This window comes from Lactuca virosa, chromosome 9 (genome assembly GCF_052849685.1).
Source record: "Lactuca virosa cultivar CGN04683 chromosome 9, Lactuca_virosa_CGN04683_v6, whole genome shotgun sequence".
Classification (NCBI taxonomy): Eukaryota; Viridiplantae; Streptophyta; class Magnoliopsida; order Asterales; family Asteraceae; genus Lactuca; species Lactuca virosa.
This window is the reverse complement of record NC_136434.1, coordinates 36,807,962-36,815,289: the sequence shown is the minus strand read 5'-3', so window position 1 is coordinate 36,815,289 and position 7,328 is coordinate 36,807,962.

Sequence of the window (7,328 nt, the reverse complement as noted above, 5' to 3'; positions counted from 1 at the left end):
CACAACCCTCTGATGGTCGTCTTTGATTTGTTTCTTTGTAAGTGGTTTTTTTGGTGAAGATTTATTAGATTTTTTACTTGAAGTTTGATCTGAATCTTGACTGAGACCTAGACTAAAGCTTGGATGACTATTATCTTCATTTTTTGATTTTTTACCTGCCAGGAGATTTATCAAATAAATAATTATATGTCAATTATAATATTTTTTATATTTTGAAATGTTTTTCCAAATTGTTACCTCCTTCATTTCCTTTTGTCTTGTCAGCTTCTCCTCTTTTTTTATTTTCATTTTCAGACTTTTTCTTGCCTGAAAGATAAATAACATATATGAATATTGTATCTTTATTCAAAATATTATATTACTTATTCATAAATGAATATAAGTATTTTAATATGTTAATTTATGAATAAGTAATGCATAGCATTACTTATGAACAAGTAATTCTATATTTTACTTATTAATAAATGAAAAGTGTGTTATTCAAAAAATCAATGTAAGCATTACTTACATTGTCTTATTCACTTGTGAATAAGTAATATATTCAGTTCTGAATAAGTAATGCATATCATTACTTATGAATAAGTAATACTATAATTTTTATTTATTCGTATATTGTCTTATTCATTTGTGAAAAATCAATATCATTATATCCACTTATTAGTGAATCAACCCTTTACCTCTATCATCTGCATTTCCTTTCTCAATTTCTCTTTGTTTATCTCCACCTCCATCATTTCCTTTTGTTTTCTTAGCTTCTGCTCCTCCTTTATTTCCATGTTCAGACTTTCCCTTGCCTGAAACATATACATCATATATTAATATTCTATGTTTTTTACTCATTTATATAGTGTCTTATTCACTTATGAAAAAACAATGTTATTATAAAAATAAATATAATTGTTGTAATATATTCACATAATAGTGAATCATTCATTTACCTGTATCATCTCCCTTTCTTTTTTCAACTTCTTCTCCTTCTTTATGTACACCTTCTAAGTTTTCCTTTTCTTCAAGATCCATATAATATTATATAGTAAGTAGAATTAATTAATGAATTAGTGAATAAATAATAAGTTGATAGTAACATACCTTGAATAACTTGACTGCTCGAAGTATTAGTTTTACTTCTAGTCATTGGTGACCGTGGTCAAAATTTAATAAAAAAATTTGTTATTATGTATTAATATTTTTATAAAATAAAAGTAAGTCAAAATTACCTATATCAATATTATCCAAAATAGTTTTCATTTCAGGGTCATTCCAGATTTCATCTTCTTGACTATTTAAACTTGAAAATCCAATTCCAAGGACGTTATCCACAATGTTGTCAACAACTTTATCTAAAAAAATTTGATTTATTTCATTTTGTTGAATAGTCTCTCCATGATTATTTTTTTCTTCAGTCTCATCATCGTTTTTCTCTTCATCATTCTCATTTTCATTGATCTCTCTATCTTTCTCTTTTACTTCAGTTTCACCTTCTTTTTTATTGTTATCTCCATCATTCTTTATTCCTTCATTCTCTGCTTCGTTTCAATCAATCAAATAATCTACTTCCGGTTGACTTCCATCATTATCATTGTCTTCTTCACCATTTCCCTCTTTATCTTCATTCTCTTTTTCATCATTTGTTTTTTTGACCCATTACTGGTGTCAAATTGATACCTTCAAGTCTAGTTTCATTATTTGGAAATTCAAAAAATGTTGTGCTTTCAGTTTTTTCTTCAACAATTATATTTGTCATATTTTCTTTGAAAATCCTAAAACTTTCCTTTTCAGGGAACTTTGTTATTGCATCATTGAGCTTTGAATTCAGCTTTTCCTTCATCTTCTCAAAACTATTAAGCATTTTAGATAATTTTTATTCATATGCCTATGTAATAAAAATAAGTATGATTAGAAATTAATATAATAAATTAATGTAATCATATATGATTAACATGTTCAAAATAATTACCTCAACAGAATCATCTTAATCTTTATCAGAATCACTGTCTTCCAGATCTGTATCTCCTTCATCTTGTTGATTAACAAATTCTTCATTTAATTCTCCAATGCCATATCTACCTATTTCTTGTTCAAATGTCTCTCGATATCTAATCTTCTCTAAACTCCAATAACAAATTGTTGGACGTTTACGTGTTACCGTTAAAGCTTCCGAGTGGATTTTATCAGCATAGAACAACTGCAGATAAATGATAATTAATTGATATTCATAAATGAATTTTATATATATATTCATATATGAATAAGTAATGCAAAGCATTACATGTGAACAAGTAATATTATCTTTTACTTATTCATATATGAATAAGTAATGTAAAGCATTACATGTGAACAAGTATCTTTTACTTATTCATATATGAATATGTGCTATTCAGTTATGAATAATTAATATTATTAAAAATTGAATATAAACATTATAAAAAATTCAATTATGAATAACTTACCACCAAGAAAGATGAAGGTCCAACAAAGTAGCCGGTATCTGAGTATGGTATGTATGAGTTCTTTGTTCTGACAAGACAGTCCAAAACATAGCTGCACCAGTCTATGTTGTTGATATCTGTTTTTCTTAAAATATAACAATGGGAACAAGTTGCATCTTCCCATTGATGTTTACTCACAAAATGTGTTGACAAAAAGAACTGTCACAACTGGCAAAAATTAGGTTAAGATGTGAATTCATGAACAATATAATTTCCTTGTATAAGCCCAAAACTCGATCCAATAAGCCAAACTCAATCATTTCGGGCCTGAGCCTAAGAACTCTCAACCCAAAACCCTTATTGGACCAATACTTCCTTATTGGGCCGAAAACCCCTCACATTGTTTCTATGGGCCGAAAACCCAATCGGTTAACCACATTGGGCCGTAAACCCGTAAGAGGGCCCACATGGATCAAAAATTCCCTAATGGGCCAATGCAATCTCAACTACACTTAAATCCAAGACCAATAGTCTTTTTCTTTCCCTTCCTCTCCTAATTCTCGGTTTTTTTTAAAATAATAATAATAATAATAATTACATTGGATAATGAGGATGACACCTCATTTTTGCATGTTGTATATCCATGCACTTTATCCACCATACTTCTAGGAATTATGCTAACCATCATGTAATGACCATACTAATCTCCTCTCTCTTTCTCCCTTATAATCGGCTAAACCACCACCATTACCTCTCCATTTTCACTTCAAACTTCTACTCTTATCTCATTACTCTCTCTAGTCCCCATTGTTCCTCCAAGCATTTTCGAGATTAATCATCAACAAAGATCGAGTTTTAAACCTCTTGGTAAGTCCATATTCATCTCTAGATGTTCTATTTCAAGTCTATGCTAAGATCTTTCCACTTACAACTCCATTTTTGTGAATATGGAGCTTAGATCAACCACCATTTCAAGAATCTCACCAAGAACTCAAGTTAGGTTCAAAGTTTCATCATCTTCTTCATCTAAATCTTGATAACCCCAAGGTGAGCTTCATACCCCCATATCTTTTGTATTTTTCATGTTTTCGGGGGAGGATACAAGTCAACTCTCGTTTAACCGTTGGATATTTGCATGTACCATTGTGTTAGGTGTTTAACTTTTAGATCTTTACTTGAACATGAAGTTTATCACCTAGATCTTCATAAAAACCATGAGAAAAGTATGTGTTGTCATATATATTACATATAAACTTGTAGATCTGGGATTATACACTCAAAATAGCAAAAATAAGTGTTGTGTTCAAACATGTATAACCTAAACTCAAAAATCAGCTTTTAACAGAACCGTTTTGGTCTACTTACGGACTGTTTTGACCACCTTAACTATAATATTTTTCAAAACTGTTTTACATGCAAAACGTTCAGGTTTATACCTTTAAAATGACTACTCGCACGCATTCATACGATTTTTCTATAATTTTTGGCAATTTTTACAAAACTGTCTATCATTTCAGGAATGATTTCGGACCAGTCTGTGAAGATGAACATTTTCGCACTGGTTTGAGGCCATTAAAAATCTTAATAAAAATTATGAATAAAGTAGACTCATTTTCCAAACTCTCAGAGTTACTAGGCCAGTCTAGGGTGACAAAAACCTTACCTTATTCCGTCGGCGTCTGAAAAACGCCATGACAGGCGAAATTGTCGTTATCTAATATGATTATAACGGCTCACTTAGAGGAATTAACGTTATAAAATTTACGGGAAACCTTCTTTTTAGATAAAACGGTAACCTATACGCGCTGGTACTCAACCTCGGGGGTTGAGATTCCAGCATTCTCTTACGCAGACAACATCCAGTTGTCTGGGATCATTCTCTTTCTATTCTCGCAAACATTAACACCCATGCATTAATATAAGATCGGACACAAATATTTCAAACCATTTATTTTTAGAAAATATCGGATTTTTTGGGAATATTCGCTTCACTTTTGCAACGCAAAAGATAACCTAGGACAGGCATGCATATATTCACAATTTTAGTACGAGACTTACAAATTATTTTATAGAAAATATCGGATTTTCTGAAAACACTATGAGAACTACTCTAAACAAGTACAAAACCATTTTATATAAAAATGCTTATGAACTCACCAACTTTTTAGTTGACGCTTTTCAAAACGACTTGTATTCTCAGGGATCCAGTAGCAGGTAATAAGCTCGACTATGAGATCAAGTGGTGCGACTTCAAGAAATTTTACTTTTCTTACTTTCGTGTAACTGATGAACAAATTCAATATGTAAACTATGTAAGTGTGTATTTCCAATGTATGATGTTTGGTTGCTATGTTTCATTCATATTCAATTGTTATGATACTGTAAATGAAGTCATCCGCCCCCAGACGTTTCCGCCGTCCCGGTTCGGGGGTGTGACAAGAACTAAGAAGTTCAATTTGAAATTGAAATCAGCTTTTGTGGTACAAACAATAACTTTTTTGATGGCATTCAGTTGGATGATTGCTCCTTTTTTAAACTGTTGCTTCCATTCATCATAACTTGTATCATCTTTAGGCCATTGATCCAGTTGTGTAAGTATGGTTCCAACAGTTGGGATGCCCAACATGTCATGAACAGACTGTGCTGTTACTTTTAGTTCCTTTCCTTCAACATCTATGACCATTCTTTCAGAATCAAATTTTTGAAGAATATAAAATCCCAGCTTCAGTGGTATATCTGTGATTTTCATTTTTAAAAGACTTCCAAAACCCATAGATCTTACACATTCTTTTTGTTGTTTGCTCAACCCAATGATTATAGAGAGTAATGACTCTAGTGAACATCTGTTTTTCATCGAGTAAAATTCCTTTACCACTGGTTTTTTCTTCTCTTTCTTAATTGGTGACTCCTTTTTCTTTGCCTTCTTTGATAGACGACTACTTTCAAAATCAGAGTTTGAATCATGTAATTGTCGTTTTTCAGGAGTTTTTGTTTTTGCTAGACTTTTTTTTTGCTTTGATGCATTGTTTTCTTTGGTGTTTTTGTTTTTGTTTTTTTTTCTGGTAAATGAAAACATATAATACTTGAATAAGGTGGAAGTATTCATATATGTGTAGTGCAAATATATAACCAATCTATACAAGTTATTGAAATATGAATAAGATATATATATATATATATATATATATATATATATATATATATAAGCCATATATAGTTATTCATATATGAATATCCTCGTTGATTTATTCATATTTGTGTATTACAAAAATATAACAGGGATATACAAGTTTATTCATATATGAATAGAAAAAAATATAGCAGGGATATTCAAGTTATTCATATATGAATATATTAGATATGATAGGAATTTTATACCTTTGATATTTTTCCTCTTCAAATGTGTTTCTCTCATTGTTGTTGGCTCTTTATCAGAAAATTCAATCTACTTACCTTCATACATTAGTGAGTAGAAGATATATGAATTTGAAATACATTTTACAAAGAAAATATTTTATATTCATAAATGAATAAGTGAATAGAACATATATATATATATATATATATATATATATATATATATATATATATATATATATATATATCCATATTTATACATTCACATATGAATATATATGTTATATTCATATGTGAAGATATTGAAGATCAATCACCAATTTCAAAAGAAAAATATTCCAAAACAAAACAACATAAAGATATGAATAATCGTTTCCATTCACATATGATTAGCTTTTGATATGTTTTATTTACTAGTGAATACAAACAAAACTAAGCCATATATATTTATTCATATATGAATACAAGAATTCAATAGTTTTTTTAATATAAAACATATCCAATTCATATGTTAATAGAAGATAAATATAGCAGAGATATACAAGTTATTCATAAATGAATATAACAAATATGATAGGAATTTTATACCTTTGTCATTTTTCTGCATTGAACATGTTTCTCTCATTTTTGATGGGTCTTTATCAGAAATGTCAATCTTCTTACCTTCATTCATTAGTGAGTAGAAGATAAATGAATTTGATATACATTTTACAAAGAAACTATTTTATATTCATAAATGAATATTTGAATAGAACATATATATTCATATTTTCTATTCACATATGAATATATATGTTATATTCATATGTGAACAGAACATATATAACTCATTTTTTTTATATTCTTATTTGAATAATGTATATATGACACCCAATTATGTTCTATTCATATGTGAATATAACATATATAACTTAGTTTTGTTTGTGTTCAGAAATAAACAAAACATATCAAAACAAAATTATCTTCATTTTCTGTTGTATTTTTAAGTAAAATCGCATCTAAATGTTGGCAATCACATATAAATAAAGTTAATCAGGATCTAAATAGAATACAAATTTTATTGACCTTTTTCATTGGATTTTGTTTTTCGTTTATATATATGCTTCACTCTTGGTGTTGTTTATGTAAGGGTAAGTAGTTAATATTAGGACAACATAATCGAAATGTGAAGCAACGTTTATATTTTAACAGAAAAGTTGTGAATAAGTATGAAAAATGAAGAGAATATGTAAAATCATTTATATATCAACTAATAATGGACGATTATTACAAAAATTTCAAGAAAATCAACTAATAATGAAGGAGAATTACGAGAATGAACGAGGATTACAAAATTTGAAGTAAACAACCTAGTTTGAAGAATGAACAGTGTGAATATAAATTTTTTAGTTCTAAATCAACTAATAATGAACGACGATTACGAATTTCAAGTAATCAATTGATAAGTTTAGAAATGATTACAAATTGTTAAATATCAAAGAAAAAAAACGCCGATGATTACCTTTCATAGTCAATAATGACGAAATGGTTTCGTTTAGGTTT